Source organism: Vulpes vulpes, chromosome 16, assembly GCF_048418805.1.
Source record: "Vulpes vulpes isolate BD-2025 chromosome 16, VulVul3, whole genome shotgun sequence".
NCBI classification, from domain to species: domain Eukaryota; kingdom Metazoa; phylum Chordata; class Mammalia; order Carnivora; family Canidae; genus Vulpes; species Vulpes vulpes.
The window spans coordinates 91,001,384-91,019,494 of NC_132795.1; the positions used below are offsets into that span (position 1 = coordinate 91,001,384).

Consider the following 18,111-nt stretch of genomic DNA (forward strand, 5'->3'; position numbering starts at 1 on the left):
AAGACCCATCTTCTGACCCTAAAGTCTATGTTTTGCATTTTATCAGCATAATCTAAAGCAAACAGTGTCCCTTTTTTATTTGAAATCTCACAACAATTCATACCAGTTTAATCAATTTCCAAATAATGGAAAACTGAGTTAACTCTAACATCAACATCATACCTATTAGTTCAGGAACCTAGAAGCCTCTTGGCTGCTTCTACTGTTTTTACAACCCGTATAAGTTTAAAAAGCTTGATGATACCATAACCTCCCCCAGAAAATCAAGGTGACATTAATCTGAAATTTGGTCTAGAGGCTTCTTCTCATCTGTGGCAAATTTTACATCACTGGTACATGTACCTAATAAATCTTAGCCATTGTCATTCCTTTATGATCACTTTAATTACTCTAGTACTCTAGTATTTATAATTTTTCCCTAGATTATTTTTTTCTCTGTTTTATCTATTCCTTCACCTCATCTGACCCCAACCAGCTCTCTTAACATTTCAGTCTCTTCTCTGAAGGTCCTAGTAGGAAGCTTGCTCTTGGAGGTCTTAGAAAACCTCACATCCAGAGCACCTGGGTGGCTCAGTGGTTGAGCATTCTGCCTTTGGCTGCCTTTGGCTGCCTTTGGCTGCCTTTGGCTCCCTCTGCCTATGTCTCTGCCTCTCTCTCTCTCATTAATAAATAAATAAAATCTAAAAAAAAAAAAAAAAAAAAGAGAAGGAAAACCTCATGCCTTTTCATTATTGAAAGTGAATATATATGTGAATATACATATATACATACATATGTGTATATGTATATATTGTGTATATATATAACAAATTTCTCAACAGTCATAAAAGAGTTAAAACAGATATTCTTAATACAAAGTATAAAAGTTGTACTGACAAAAACATTTAGAAAAATAAATAAAATGGTATTGGCCACTCACATATACAGGGATATGGATTGTTAAATTATATAACAACTTGATTTCAAGGTTAAATCTCAAACCATCATCAGCAAAGTGTGTTGTGCCAAACATCTAGAAGTCTGGAGCTAAAAACCACAGCTAAACGGAGTCCTGGGCTGTATTTTGGCAGATCCAAGAAGCAAGAGGACAAAGTGTGCTTCATCTGAGCATTTGTTCAAAGCACACTGAGCATAGTTACCCCCAACCACAAATCACCCTGTTCAGCTGTTCCCATCCAAATTCAAGTAAAAGAACTTGAGGAAATTTTTCTCCCCAAATATTGAAGGATTTGTCCCTCTGTGTGATTTTTTTTATAAATCGAATCTTAAAAGGAAACATCTTCCAGCTTGGTGTCTTCATCTTCATGAACCCTTTCATATTGAACTAATGGAAGATCATGAGGTGGGAAAGAAAAGTTCTGTACCTAGCTGGAGACTTCTTTTTTTTTTTTTTTAAGATTTTATTTATTTATTCATGCGAGACACACACACACACACACACACAAAGGCAGAAACACAGGCAGAGAGAGAAGCAGGCTCCGCGCAGGGAGCCTGACGTGGGACTGGATCTTGGGACCCCAGGATCACATCCTGGGCTGAAGGCAGAGCTAAACCACTGAGCCACCCGGGCTGCCCAGAAGACTTACTTCTGTAAGGTGCACTGCCCATAGGGATTCAGAATTCCTTCCTTCTAGTTTTTAGTGCTGGCTTCACCCACATCCCTCACCCTGCTCCATATCCCCGTACTCCTCAAGTTACTGAATCTGAAGATAAATGAATTACACTCGGGGCAAAGGAGAAAGGAAAAGGGGTGGGAGTAAGCCTCAGGTTCTATATGAAGAGTCCTACAGATTAAGAGTTTCATTTTCCCTCATCACTACTCGCTGTTAACTCATGACTTAAAATTAATCTTGCCCTTTTTAAAAATATTTTTTAAAAGATTTAATTTATTTACTCATGAGACACACACACACACATACACACAGAGGCAGAGACACAGGCAGAGGGAGAAGCAGGCTCCATGCAGGGACTCCGATGCGGGACTCGATCCGGGGAATCCAGGATCCCGCCCTGAGCTGAAGGCAGATGCTCAACCACTGAGTAACCCAGGTATCCGATCTTGCCCTTTCTCGCAACATTTGGCAAATTGAATTCCCATCAGCAGATTTGGGAGGACGAGGAGAAAATGAGCGCTTAAAAATTATTATTGCAAAAAAAAAATTATTATTGCTTCCAATCCTGCCATGCGTTTGCTGATTTCAGAACTGGTTGTGCATAAAACAGGAGGGAGCAGAGTGAAGGCTTGGAAGTTAATGAGAGATCGCTAGACTCCAATAGTCAGAAGATCCGGGTTCTTCCAGATGTGGACCATTGGGTAGCAGCAGACAGATGAACATTCCTAAACCTGCACATTCCAGGCAGCTGCTCATGCAGTAGTGCTATACAGGGGGAATGTGAATCTGTTTGGTGACAAAAGACAATAGCCATACAGAAAACAAAACAGTAATCTGGAAGTCAAGAGTCAAGGGACCAGTTATAACCTAACTTTTGCAGGGGGTAGTCATTGTGCTTCACCTGCAAAGTGGGGGAGAGTAACACATTACCCAGCTTTCTTGACAGGGTAGTAGTGACCATCAAATAAGATAAAATACGTAAAAGCCTGAACATATGTGAGACAGCATGACAGAAATGAGGCAGTGGTCTAAGTAACTGCTAAGGTGCCTTCTTATAGCACAATTCTATACCCCGACAGTCTTGATCTGAAGTCTGACAAATTTATTTGTAGAAAATCTGGCTTTGCCAGAAATACTGGCAAGCCATTCATAACCAACTCTTGTGCTTAAGGGCTACATAAAATAATAGTTCTACATAAATACATGGAGTAGTTAGAGCAATGTAAGAATCTGAAAAGTGTTTTCTTCCCCCCATTAGTTTTGCACCTGGAAGAAAATACCTAGCCTCTGAATGAATAGTAGTGGGATGTTGAAAAGATGGTATCATGTCACAAGAGGGAATAGGAGGACAAGAAGTTAGGGTAGCACCAGGATAAGGAAGGGGTGGGGCACCTGGGCGTATTTATCCCAGAGAAAAAAAATGTTATGAGACGAACACAGATGCTGCCATAAAATACTGAAAGAGCTGTTACAGAGGAGATGATTAGATACTCTGTTCCAGAAGGCAGATCACTGAGCACAAAATGAAGATGTTGGATTGAATGATCTCTGAGTTCCCTTAAATAAAATTCTGGCATTCCAGAGTTACAAGGAGAGAGGCTGTGGCTCTGCACAAGAGACTACTTTCCATAAATAAGAGTTCTCCTTCAGTGGGCAGAGACACCCAGTTCTGGAGATATTTTGACATTCAGAAGGAGCCTGGATTGCCATTTAAGAAGGAAGTGGGGGGCATGCCTACATTCTGAGTAACTTGAACTCTGTGATGGCGTGGCCTCTCCGATTCTAGGATATTTTGATTCTTTGTGTCATAGAAAGTGCTAAATAAGGGCTCTATATGTCCTTCGTTGTCAGTGGGGGTGTCTAGGTGGTGATTGTTGTCATTCTCCTTTTTTCTCTGGCATGGAAATTGCTAGGCAGCAGATTTTCCAATGCACTTGAATTCAAGTGCACTAGCCTTATTTTCTAATTTATTTGTTTTTTTTTGTTTTTTGTTTTTTGGATGGTTGTTCATTGTAAACAGCTGTGAACAGTTGTTTTTATAGCAGCTACAAGACCAAAGCCACAACAAGCTTGTACCAAGAAAATCCTATATCCAGTCTGGAATGAAGATGTCATTGGATTCTGTTTTGCTGATGGCATGTGATAAACTGATTGACAAAGTCTAGAAATAAATCAAGATCATCCTGACGTTTAGAAATCTGACAGACAGATGGTACCAGCACGTTTCAAGCTCTTAACTAGGTCATAGTCTTATAATGAGTTATGATGTTTTCTGACATTCTAGACAACCATCCTGCCTGCCTCTAGGACAACACGTTGTTGGATTTAGAGGAACAAGTTAATCGTCAACAGCTATAAATTCTACAACTGGAAGAATAAGATTAACAACAGCAAATTTACTGAACACCTTATTAACACTGAAATGAAGCTCATCCCAGCAGTTATGAGGAAGCTCAACATGTAAATGTCATGCACAAGAACAAGAACAACTATTGTACACTAAGCAAGATGTAGAAGTAGAAGACAGAAGGCTGAAAGAAACAATGGATATATTGGGACACTTTCACCTGCAAATGCCAGAAAGTCCACCTAAAAATGGCCTTAGCAAAGGAAATTTATTGACTTACATAGTGAAAAGTTTGGGCTTGGCTGGACTCAAGGATGCAGATGATGTCCAGACAACATTCACACCCCATTTCCCCTTGATTTCTCTTTCTCTCATCTTGGCTTCCATTCTCAGCAGATTCCTTTCACTTGGTGGACCCTAGAAACTCCAGGCTTAAGTTCTTCCCAACTCCAAGCCACATAGAGACAGCACCTCTTTCCCAGCTGTTTCAAGGCCTTAAATTGAGTTTCATTGACTTGGCTTTGTCATGTGCACTTCCTTCACTAATGGTACAGCCTCGGGTTGGATGAATAAGGTCAGCACCTAAACCACAAGGACAGAAAATGAGAAGACCAGGGAAGGAGGAGTAATCAATGCTGGGCAGGCACAAACCACTGATATCCATTTGCCTAGAATAGCTTCAAGCAATGTGGTAACATCACGAATGGCTGGGAAACTTCTATAGGGTACAGACCCAGGCAGCTGGAGATCCAGACTTTGCCATTTTATGAATAGAAGCTTCAGTCCCATCATAGATGAGGATACAGCAGCTCTAAGAACACCAAGCAGTTCTGGGGTTTGGATGGTCTTTAGTCTAAGAATAGGCATCAGGCACATTTGGCACAAGAAGATCCCATGTTCTCAGAGTAGCCTACTCAGGCACAAGTGCACACACATCGGAACTTATCAATAGTGCCGTCTTAGGAAATGACAACTCTGTGAGGGTATGTGGGTGTGCATTAATGTTCACATGCAAGTATCAATGGTCTTGATGTCATATCATTGAGAAGTCCTGAGAAGAGCACAGTAGCCAAGCAGTGGTCCTGGAAACTAATTTTTCATGTGGCAATGGGTAGAAGAGAGAGGGGACAATAAGTTAAAACCTGGGCTAGCTTCCTCTCTGTGGGAAGGCAGGGAATCACTCCTTGGGAAAGAAGAAAAGGTAGTAGCTCTCACTGCTTCTGCTTTATTTTGGAGGTGGATGGGTAAGTCAGGACAAAGTAGAGCTTTTAGCAAGTTGAGAAATGGGTTCTTCAGTCAAGGAAGGGAAAAAGCCACTGTGGGAGAGACATGGGAAACACTCTAGTTCTCTGAGGACTTAAAATAAACCATTAAGTTTTAGGAGCCATTATTTTGACTTTGAGCACATGGAGAAGACAGTGGCATATCTGTCCCCCTGGGGCAACTCCTTTTGCCCACTATTACCAACATTTTAGTTACAGTCAGGTGTGGATATGCCTCTTAACAAGTATTGGTATTTCTTAATGATATGGAAAGCGTGAAGTCCATCAATGGTTTACAAGGAAAATCATGTTCCTATATTCCAGCTTCCTTTTCTATGAAGTCCAGCATGAAAGGAAGGAAGGAAGGAAAGAAGGAAGGGAGGGAGGGAGGGAGGGAGGGAAAGAGGAAGGGAGGGAGGGAGGGAGGAAGGGAGAAAGAAGTGGAGGAAAGAGGGAAGGAAAGAAGGGGAAAAGGGAGAAGAGAAAGAAAAGCAAATAAGAAAAGTAAGGAAGGGAATTCCTTTTTTTTTTTTAAAGATTTTATTTATTTATTCATGAGAGATACACAGAGAGGCAGAGACACAGGCAGAGGGAGAAGCAGGCTCCATGCAGGGAGCCCCATGTGGGACTTGATCCCAGGACTCCAGGATCACGCCCTGAGCCAAAGGCAGCTGCTTAACCCCTGAGCCACCCAGGCATCTTAGGAAGGGAATTCCATATATTAATTTGCTAATGTTGTCATAACAAAGTACCACTGACTGAGTGGCTTAAATAATGGAAATTTTACTTCTCACAGTTCTTCAAGTTACAATTCTAAGATTGTGGTGGAGAGTCGGTTCCTTCTAAGCATTGTGAGAAAGAATCTTCCATGTGTCTCCCCTAGCTTCAGGTGGTTTTCTGGCAATCTTTGGTATTCCTTGCCTTACAGCTGCATCACCCCAATCTGTACCTTCATCTTCATATGGTGTTCTCCCCATGTGGTTGATATCCAAATTTCTCCTTTTTATAAGGATACCAGTCATATTGGATTGGGGCTCATCCTAATGATCTCTTCTTCACTACCTCTTCAATGACCTTGATTCTAAATAAGGGCACATTCTGAGGTACTGGGGGGCAGGACTTCAACATAGATTTTGGTGCATGCACAATTTAACCCATAACAGCCCAGAATCCTTCTTATTATTGCAGAAGGTATAAATGGCTGCAGACTTTGCTACAGTGTTTGAATTCCAAAACTAAATATGCTCTTAATACAATGATAGGTGTCGGGGTGGTATATGCTTCAGGGTTCCCTCTTTCCCATCACTGAGATAATCATGGTGACTGAAGGATAAAAGACCAGATTCTTCCAGCCTGAAAGATTTGTATCTTTTGAAGCAAAAATTGGATGAAAATCAAAATTCCTTTTGTATAAAGGGACTGATTCTTTGACTTTCTAAGGCATGGGAGAGGAAAACTCTTTGTTTCTTTTTTCTCAGTAGGGACAAGAGAATACAGTACTTCTCTTTCTACTCCCCCTCTCTGAAGGAGGGGCATGGGAATGGGGTTGGTTAGCTCCTAATTTGACTTTTGAGAGCAATTTCTCATGTTTCTGATACAAACCAATTGATCACATGTTGCTGCAAATGCCCACTTGCCCAGTGTGAGTGAGTCTTTGTGCTGAACAAAAGGAAGCCAGCCCTACATTTAACCACAGTCAAGTCTTCTGTGGGACAGACAGGAATAACATGCATGATTGCAACCCATAAATAATACACCTCGTGTCATCTGCATCTTGCTTACTCTTTAAAACAGAGACTACTATTCCTGGACAAGTCAATGTTAATCCTAGACTCCTAACTTCAGGGCCACTTCTTGCAGGGAGTGGCATTTCCCTTCACCTCTTCCTCTCTCTATATTTTCAGTCCAGCCAAGCATAAATAAGTAGGCAATTTCTACCCTGATCACTGAAGCTCTAAAGATAGGGCACTGAACCCACTAAATGATGAATACATGCCATATGGAGCTAACGGCAAGTTCGGATGTAAATTATCTCCGTATTGCTCTCTGCATTGCGGATAAAAAGTCCCTTGTGTCATCTCTTTGTACTGAGCTGTGTGTATTTGAAAACAGCTAAAATCACTGAGAAAACTGGAACATTCAATTTCATCTAAAAAGGACTGGATATGGCTTTTATTAATGATTAGTGAATGTTTTTAAAACGTGATTTGGTATTGTACACAATTTATTCATTGGAATCTTGTATTTTAAACTCAGATGTTTGAGTCCTCCTAAGCCAGCTGTATTGACAGTGAAGTTCAGTGTACAAAAGTTAGAGTCAAAAGACCCTGGTTTGGGTTCTTGCACTCAGAATAATATTTGCCAAACATTTACTGAGTTGCCAGCAACTGTTCTAGGCAATTTATGTAAGTTATATCATTTATTCTTCACAACAACTTTAGAAGACAGGTCCTCATTATTCCCACAGTATATATAAGAAAACCATTCAAATAGTTATGAGAAGAGCTGGATTCAAAGCCATACTGTCAGCCACAAAGCCCATGTTCTTTACTACCCCGTGTGGCCTCTTACCTTCTAGTTGTTTTGACCTAAAGCAGACATAAATACTTCCTTGGTCTCTTTTTCTTCATTCTTGGGGGAATTGAATTAAATATTCTCTAAGATCCTTTCAACTTCTAAACGCTCTGTGATCACTCCCTTTCTACTTTTCAGAATGTAAGTCTTTTGTTTAAATACTGTCTTCCTTCTTCAAACCCTAAGATAATCCTCCTGTTGATGGGGGAAGGGGGGGGTAAATCCTTATTGTGTCAAAAATTAGAAATTATTTATTAGAAATTAGAAACTGCTTTCCCTTGGACCTATCTTCCTGTTGACCTGTGTGTAGTTTTCTATTAGTGCAAAAGGGGCATTGGAAATCCCAGTTTCCTGCAGAGGTTCTGAGGGTCTCAGACAACGCATGGATGAGCTGTGTGATGTATGGGTAGCCCCTCTAATAAACTATTTAGGAATACAAGTAACCACTTATTATCTGCCTAATTTTCTGGGTATTCTGACCTAGATTCGATAAAAATACATTTGCAACATGGCATATTAGTTTCTGATTAAGCTTTCCGAATTTTTTTTAATGGATTGATGTGCCAAGCTAAATACAAGAGGTTAGCTATGTTCTATGCAACCATCTGTAGGCATTCCAATACAAAGAACAGATTTATTATTTTAAAGATACTCCTAGGGATTCCTGGCTGGCTCATTTGGTAGGGCATGTGACTCTTGATCTCGGGGTTATGAATTCAAGCCTCATTTCAGTTTAGAGTTTACTTAAAAAAAAAAAAAAAAGATACCCCTAAAGAGTTCCAGAATCTGCACAAGATGGCTAAGGAAAGAGTAAGAGGCAAGTGTGAGTGTGTCCTTATAAAGTCTGAGGTGGAGAAAATTCAAAGAAAGATAGCAAAAGTGATCCAGTCCAAAGTAGTTATTGCTGAAATTTTCAAATGAATGAAACGTAGGTGACTTTTTTTTTTTAACCAGAGTAAGTATACAGATTATTAGATGTGCCTACTTTTGAAAGAGGAAGATAAGAACTTTCAAGTCTACTAAAGGTAGACTCTGGAAAAAACTCTTCAGCTTTCCTTTTCATTGGAACTTGATCCTCACAAAAGTAGAGAAGTGTTATAACTAGAAGTAGATTTAAAAAAAAAAGAATAATGATCTCTTTCAGGCTCTGAGTTTTGGCTTGAGAGATAGTTATTAAAGAAAGTAAATTATTGGATGCAGAAGCTGGATATTTTATTTTATTTTTTAAAAGATTTATTCATTTATTTATGATAGACATAGAGAAAGAGAAAGAGTGGCAGAGACACAGGAGGAGGGAGAAGCAGGCTCCATGCACCGGGAGCCCGACGCGGGACTCGATCGCGGGACTCTAGAATCACGCCTGGGCCAAAGGCAGGCGCCAAACCGCTGAGCCACCCAGGGATCCCAGAAGTGGGATATTTTAGATAGCATGAGTGATCAAGACTATCTCCTCCCTTACACTTCGTTAATTTAATCAACAAGTTATACACTATCTGCTTCCTTCAAAAAGACAGAAAAGAAAGAAATCAGCATTTACTGAGTACTTTTCATATGTCAGACACATTTTTTTTTCTTCATCACCTTGCCTTTCCTCCCACCCAGTCTTGATCATACAGAAAGTATAAGCAGCCACTTTTGAAATCGACCAATATAGGATATTTTTTTCATCTTCTCAACAACCTGGAAATTGTGCATTAGTTTTCCTTTTTTGTAGGAGGGTGATACAGGAGTAGATTCAAGTTTCAGAATGACTATTCTGGCTTTGATTCACAGAGGACTGGTATGAGTATTGAGAAGGCTGTTTTCATGCCACCCTAAGTAAGGAAGTATGTATTCCAGTTTATCCATCCATACTCAGGAGTCCCAGAATTATATCCATGAATCATTTGAAGCCTGTTTTTTTTTTTTTGTAATAGTTACTAATCCACCACAAATATATATTTTTAAAGTTTTTATTTGTTTATCTGAGAGAAAGAGAATGTGAGCACGAGTGGTGGCGGTGGAGGGTGTATAGGGCAGAGGAAGAAGAAGCAGACTCACTACCAAGCAGGGAGCCCCAGCGGGGCTCGATCCCAGGACTCTGAGATCATGACCTGAGCTGAAAGCAGACACTTACTTAACCAACTGAGCCACCCAGGTGCCTCCACACAAATATTTAAGAATTTAAAACAAACTTGGGGTGCCTGAGTGGCCCAGTTGGTTAAACATCTGACTCTTGCTTTCAGTTCAGATCATGATCTCAGGGTCATGAAATCCAGCAGCAGGGGTCTGTGCTGGGCAAGGGCAGGAAATCTGGTTGAGATTCTCTCTCCCTCTTCCTCTGCCCCTCCCCACCTCTCTAAAATAAATAAATAAAATCTTTAAAAAAAATTTAAAAGAACTTTCAAGATCTGTAGTCATTTTTATTGAAAAGAACCCTTAAATGCAATAAAACTCAAGCCAGTCTCATTGGTTAAAAGATGTGTCAGAGTGCCTGGATGGCTCAGTCAGCAGAGCTTGCAGCTCTTGATCTTGGGGTTGTGAGTTCAAGCCCCATGTTGAGCATAGAGATTACCTAATAATAATAAAGACAGAAGTCTCAATGCCTTTTCAGTGAGCTGTGGAAATAAATATCTGTAAATATAACCTTAACACAGTAAATGTCAAGTGTGATAGAAAAAAAACAAAAATTGGTTAGTTTAGAATCTATTTTGATATATCTCCCTAAAATAAAATTTCTTCTAACGTTGAAGTAATTTTTAAAAATTATAAATGTTGGGGTACCTGGGTGGCTCAGTGGCTGAGCATCTGCCTTTGGCTCAGGTCGTGATCTCAGGTCCTGGGATCGAGTCCTGCATCAGGCTCCCTAGGAGCCTGCTTCTCCTTCTGCCTGTGTCTCTGCCTCTCCCTGTGTGTCTCTCATAAATAAATAACATAAAATAGTCTGTTCTCTTATTTGTATCTTTTTTGCTTTGTTCATTTATTCTATACATGAGTGAAATCATGGTGTTTGTCTTTCTCAGTCTGATTTTAATTTTACTTAGCATTATATTCTCTAGGTTCATGCATGTTATTGCAGATGGCATGATCCCATTTTTTATGACTGTGTAATATTTATCTATAAATATATCTATATCTATGTCTGTATCTTCCTTTTCCATTCATCTACCAATGACTCTTAGGTTGCTTCCATATCTTGGCTGTTGTAAAAAATGCTGCAATAAACATTGGAGTGCTTGTATCTTTCTCTTTTTTTTCATTTATCTTTTTGAGTTAGTATTTTCATTTTCTTTTTTTTTTTTTTTTAAATATTTTTATTTACTTATGATAGTCACAGAGAGAGAGAGAGGCAGAGACACAGGCAGAGGGAGAAGCAGGCTCCATGCACCGGGAGCCCGATGTGGGATTCGAGCCCTGGTCTCCAGGATTGCGCCCTGGGCCAAAGGCAGGCGCTAAACCACTGCGCCACCCAGGGATCCCGTATTTTCATTTTCTTAGGGTAAATACCCAGTTACTGGAATTATTGGCTCATACGGTAATGTAATAATCTCACTGTGGTTTTGATTTGCATTTTCCTGATGATTAATGAGAATCTTTTCATGTGTCTATTGGCTATTTGCATGTCTTCTTTGGAAAACTATCTATTCAGGTCCTCTGCCCATGATTGTAATTGGATTATTTGGTGTTTTTTGGTGTTAGATTGTATGAGCTCTTTATATATTTTGTATATTTACCCCTTAAAGGATATATCATTTGCAAATATCTTCTCTCATGCAGTAAGTTGTCCTTTTTGTTTTGTTGATGGTTTCCTTCACCCACCGTGCAAAAGCTTCTGTTTTAATGTAGTCCCAGTAGTTATACTTTTGTTTCCCTTGCCAGAGGAGACATTTCTAGAAAATGTTTCTATGGCTGATGTCAAAGAAATTACTACCTTTGTTTTCTTCTAGGAGTTTTATGGTTTCATGTCTCACATTTAGGTCTTTGATCCATTTTGAGTTTATTTTGTGTGTGGTATAAGAAAGTGGTTCTGTTTTATTCTTTTGCATGTAGTTGTCTGGTTTGCCCAACAGCATTTGTTGAAGAGATTGTCTTTTTCCCTTTGTAAATTGTTTTTTTTTTTTAATTAATTTATTTGACAGTGAGACACAGAGACAGAGAGTGAGCACAAGTAGGCAGAGTGTTAGGCAGAGGGAGAGGGAGAAGCAGGCTCAATCCCCAGGACTCTGGGATCATGACCTGAGCTGAAGGCAGCCGCTTAACTGACTGAGCCACCCAGGTGCCCCCTCCCATTTGTAAATTCTTGCCACCTTTGTCATAGATTAATTGGCAATATAAGCATGACTTTTGAATTGAACAATTCAAAACAATTATTGCATAAGACTGAACAAATCCAGACTAGTTACCAGCCATGGAAGGATCCAGTAGCCAAGAATGTATGATTTTAAAACTTTTATTACCCACTAGGAGATGTTCTTATGCCCCTCAATCAAGTGCTTAGTTAATCATATATATGTAGTCAAGGTTAAGAAACTGGAGTAGACTGAAAAAGAAATTCAAATACCACTGAAAACCTTTCCAAAGAAAAGATCCTACTTTCTCCCTATGAACTAATCAAATCTGAACCTCACAGTGTTTGGAATTTTCTGGCTGACCTCAGCTGAAATGAAAACGCCAGGGAGAAGAGGCAGGTGCAGTGATGACGACAGATTTGTACAGTTCTAGGTTTTTTGGCTATTGTCAACAAACTTTTGGAAGATCAAATCAAGAGTCCTTGGATGTCCTCAGATTAATTTAGAAAGTTGCTCCATCCAGAAAGAGGGCTTTAACTTTTTTTAAAAAAAGATTGATTTATTTATATTAGAGACAGGGAAGAGGGAGGGGCAGAGGGAGGGAATCTCAAGCTGACTCCCTGCTGAGCACAGAGCAGATGAAGGGCTCAATCTTATGACCCATGAGATCATGACCTGAGCCAAAATTGTAAGTTGGATGCTTAACTGACTGAGCCACCCAGGTGTCCCTAACTTTTTTTTAAAGGAGTAAATTCTCCTTTTCCAAACCAATCTAAAGGTTGGTTTTCCTCTTTACCCTTCATAAACCCAGTGTGTCAGTTAGGATTATGTACCTTTACGTGTGACAGAAAAATAACGATGGCTTATGTGATTATTTCTGTTTCATATAAAAGAAGTGTGATGGTAACCAATTTAGGGTTAATTGTACTTGTCCTAAACATTTGTGAGGGACCTAGATTCCTTCCAGCTTGCTACTTGATATCCTTCCTTCATCCTCATCACCCAAGATAGCTGCTAGAACTCTAGCCAACCCACCTATATCTCAGCCATAGACTGGAGGGACCAGGAAAGGTATATTCTCTCCCTTTAATGAGACTTCTGAGAAGTTATACCAAGACTTAGCCAAATTCAGGCAAAAGCCTCTTTTGTAGCTGCAAAAGAGGCTGGCAGGTCTTTAGCTGAGTGGAAATGGCTCAGTTAAATCTGAGTTCTAGATTTAGAACTTTCTAGAGAAGAAAAAGAGAATGGATATTCAGTAAGTAATTTTGGTTGGGGTCCAGGAAAACCTAGAACATACAGTTCCTAAATCCAAGTGTAGGACATTTTCACATTTTAAATTTCTGTGTTAGAATACTAAATTTGCCAGGCCCTCCAGTGCATTCAGTTGTCTTGTGACATTTGGTTAAATGTGGCTGTAGAATAATATAATTGGTAAATGCCTTTGGTCAGTGGTCTGTTTCTATATTTTATCTTTCTTACTATCTGCCTTATGAGATGTAATGACACCACCATAAATGTTACCCATTATGTGACTTTTTATCTTTTTAAATGAATTTTTTAAAAGATTTACTTATTTATTTGAGAGAGAGAGAGCATGAGCGGGAGGGGTAGAGGGAGAGAGAATCTCAAGCAGTCTCTGTGCCTAGTGCAGAGCCTGACTCAGGGCTTGATCCTAGGACCCCAAGAGCATGACCTGAGCTGAAACCAAGAGTTGGATTCTTAACCAACTGTGCCACCCAGGCTCATGTGACTTTTTAAAATGCACGATTCATGGGGCACCTGGCTGGCTCAGTCAGTAGAGCAAGACTCTTGATTTCAGAGTTGTGAATTATAAGTCCCACATTGGGTGTATTACTTAAAAATAAAATCTTAAAAAAAATAAAGTGTACAATTCAGTGCTTTTTAGTATATTCATAGAGTTGTGCACCCATCACTGCTATGTAATTTTAAAGCATTGTCATCACTCCCAAAAGAAACCCCATATCGATTAGCAATCTCCCATTTCCCTCTTCCCCAAGCCCCTGGCAATCACTAACCTACTTTCTATATCTTTGGCTTTGCCATTATCGTCATTTAATATAAATGGAATTATAGGGGTGCCTGGGCAGCTTGGTTAAATGTCTGCCTTTAGCTCAGGTCATGATCCCAGAGTCCTAGGATCAAGCCCCATATCTGGCTCCCTGCTTGGTGGGGAGTCTGCTTCTCCCTCTCCCTCTACCTGCCACTACCCCTGCTTGTGCTCTCTGTGTCAAATAAATAAATACAATCTTTTTTTAAAAATGGGATTATATGTGGTCTTTTATGACTGACCTCTTTCATTTAGCATACTTTAAAGGTTCACCATGTTGTACCATCTATCAGTACTTCATTCCTCTTTATGGCTGAATAGCACCCCATCGTATAGATGGCCATATCTTGTTTATGCTTCCATCATCTAATGGATTTTGGGTTGTTTCCACTTTATGTCTCTTATGAATAAGGCCATTATGAACACTCATATACACATTTTTGCGTAGCCTTATGTTTTCATTTCTATCTTTATGTATCTCAGAGTAGAATTGCTGAGTTATATAACTCTATGCTTAACATTTTAAGGACCAACTTTTTTCTAAAGTGGCTGTTGCTTTTTATGATCCCACCAGCAATGCATGAGGGCTTCCATTTTGCTGCACCCTTACCAACCCTTGATATTGTCCTTGATTTTAAGTCATCTAAGTAGGCGTGAAGTAGTTTCTCATTATGGTTTTCATTTCCATTTCCCTGATGGCAAATGATGTTGAGCATCTTTTCATATGCTTATTAATCATTTATATATCTTCTCTGAAGAAATGTCTATTTAAATCTGTTGCCAATTTTTAAATTGGATTATTTTCTATTGTTGAGTTACACAAGCTCCTTATCAGATATATGATTTGCAAATATTTTCTCCCATCTGTTGGCAATTTTTAACTTTATTAATGGTGTGCCTGAAGTACAAAAGTTTTTAATTTTGAGAAAGCACCATTTTTCTTTGTTGTTCATGCTTTTGTTATTTAAAAAACCATTGCCAAGCCCAAGTTCACAAAGATTTACTCCTGTTTTCTGCTAAGAATTTCATAGTTTTAGTGGCTAACATTTAAGTTGATAAACTTTTTTGTGTTGATTTTTGCATGTGGTGTTTTTGTACTCTTAATTTTCATAGTACAATAACAAAATCATTGTGAATCCTGGGTATCTCTGCAAAGAAGGTTCAAAAACCTCACCGACTCATAGTGGAACAGATTGAACTCTTTGGGCTGGATTGCTATTGAAGTTATAAACAATATACTCTAGAAAGAGTAATCTGTTGTATCAGTGCTTCTTTTGTTTGTAATTTATCATAGATAATTTACAAAATGACCCAAATTGACTGATGATTACTCTCCCTTCTAGAGCTGGGTATAAACAATTGAATTAGGAATTGGTACATTTAAGAATAATATCTTCCATGTTCCTAACAGTCACCATTCTGCCTTCATGGGAATTATGACTATAAATTTTCAGTTTTTGGTCAATCAGAAAATTAAAGTTTGACAAATTCAATCAAAAGTCGCTCCAACTAAATGCAAACTGGGAGAGTCACTGTGGAAAATAGTTTGGAGTTTCCTTAAAAATAGAAAAACCCTATAATCAAATAATTCCAGTAACTGGGTATTTACCCAAAGAAAATGAAAACACTAATTCAAAAAGAGAATGCACTCCTATGTTCATTACAGCATTGTTTGCAATAGCCAAGATATGGAAGCATCCTTAGATAAAGAAGATGTGAGATATATATATATATATATTTATGGATACAGGTATAGATATAGGTATAAAACGCAGTCATAGAAAGATATAACCCACACAAAGAAGAATGGGATCATGCCATCTGCAACAACATGGATGGACCTAGAGAGTACAATGCTAAGTGAAATAAGTCAGACTGAGAAAAATAAATACTGTATGGTTTAACTCATATTAGAATCTTTAAAAAGCCAAATGAATAAACAAACAAAAAGCAGAATTAGACCTATAAATACAGAGAACAAACTGATGGTTGCTAGAGCAGGGTGGCGGAGGTAGAATGGGATATGGGAAAAATAGGTGAGGATGAGTGGGAGATACAGGCTTCCAGTGCAGTGAAGAAGTCACAGGAATAAAAGGCACACCATAGGGAAAACAAAAACAATAATAGCCCAACTGGGGGAAAAAGACAACACTTTTAAGCTAGCAAAAACTAGATTATCATAATGAAGACAACTGTTGAGAAATTCTAAATGAATCTTTCAGATTTTGCACAGATGAATCCATTGATTAAAGGCAGGAATCTTTAACATCACAGAAATAGGGCTGAACAGTTCTTAAGAGTATCTCTCTTTTAGCCTTTAACCTCTAGGTAGCAAAGTATCATTTTCCCATTTCTGTTTTACAGATGACACAAATGAAGCGACTTTTTCTTGGTTTCATTTCTTGGCTTTCTCAGTTTTGGCTTCCTTCTCAGGCAGACTTGTTCTAATGGAGGTCTTTGGAAGTAAAATAGAATAGTCATCCTTATAGCTATCCATCTAAGAGGAAATTGCTTCCCTTCCCTAATCATCCTACTTCTACCAGTTGTCCCAGAGTTGTGTCTGCTTGGCTTGACATGGAGTTGTGTCTATATGTACATATGTGTATCTACACTTCCTCCTTCCATCCAAGTTATGTGAGTTCCTAGGATGGTACAGCTAGTAAGTGATGGAGCTGCAACACTAACCGGTTCTCTGTGTCAGCCCTATTCTGTGTTCTGTGTGCTTCACTATAACTGGCTTGAGTCTCTTCAGACTACAGGACAATATTGGATTTCTAATACCTCTTTTAATTCTGTTTTAGACTATTTCTTATTTTATAAGTTATTGAATTTGCTATAGCTTACATTTTTATTCTGTGTACATTTTTCCTCTGAAATAAGTTAAAATTTCTTGAGGTCTTCAGCTGTGATTTATCTATTTTTAAAATATCAATTATTTTTTACATTTTTATGCCTTTTTGATGTATTTTTTTAAGTTAACACTTTCTTCCATATCGTAGGCACTTGGCAAATACTTGCATATTTGAGCTATCTGACTTGACACAGAAGCAGAGAACAGAATCCTCTATATAGAATATGAATATAAGAAGAGATAATAATTACATAATTACATAATTCTCATAATTACACTCCAACATGAGTCCTCAAGTAGAGGATAATGGGTAAAATACCTAGCAGGACCATGAAATTCATGGTTCTAAATCTGAGTAAAGCAATTCAAGCACATAAAAAGTACTGATGAAAACTTACACTTATTTTAGTGATATACAATACACTCAGAAGACATTCCTAGGAATACAATATTTTCTGAAAGAAGAGTCTTCATTCACTCCCCAAACTGAAGTGTGTCCATGGGCAAAATGGATCCAGAATCAGAACACATTAGATGTACTAGGGATGGATTTATTCCAGGGACGGTTTTCACGTTTATCATTTAAATATGATTTGTAAACAGAAATTATAGATGAAAAGCTTTTAGATAGAGAGAGAACATTTTAAAGAATAGAGGTTCATATAATATCTTTAATCTAAGACTACAGTTATACCATTTTAGTCATTTTTGTAAAAAAAACAATAAAAACATTAAGGGAGAATTTTTTAAAAGATTTTATTTATTTATTTATTTAGAGAGAGCACGAGAGACTGAGCTAAAAAAGGCAGAGAGATAGGGAGAGAGAGAATCTCAAGCCGATTTCTGTGCTGAGTGCAGAGCTGGATGTGGGGCTCGATCTCACAACCCTGAGATCATGACCTGAGCTGAAATCAAGAGTTGGATGCTTAATCAACTGAGCCATCCAGGTGTCCTCATTAAGGGAGAATTTTAAAAAGAAATGATATCACTCATAATCTTTACACCTTAACATAGTTGTGTATTCTCTTTGAGTGTTTATTCTCTTCTGTATTTTTACATTTGTTAAAATCATAGAACACATACAAGATAAAAGCTAATTTTTAATTATTTTACCTCTAAGATATCTAG

General features: G+C 38.5%; 1 long non-coding RNA gene across 1 annotated transcript in view; it reads left to right on the top strand.

Moving 5' to 3' along the window:
- The window catches only part of LOC140595954 (uncharacterized), an 80,766-nt gene that overhangs the window by 61,891 nt on the left and 764 nt on the right, over nt 1-18,111 (top strand). The gene's annotated exons all lie outside the window — the stretch shown is intronic.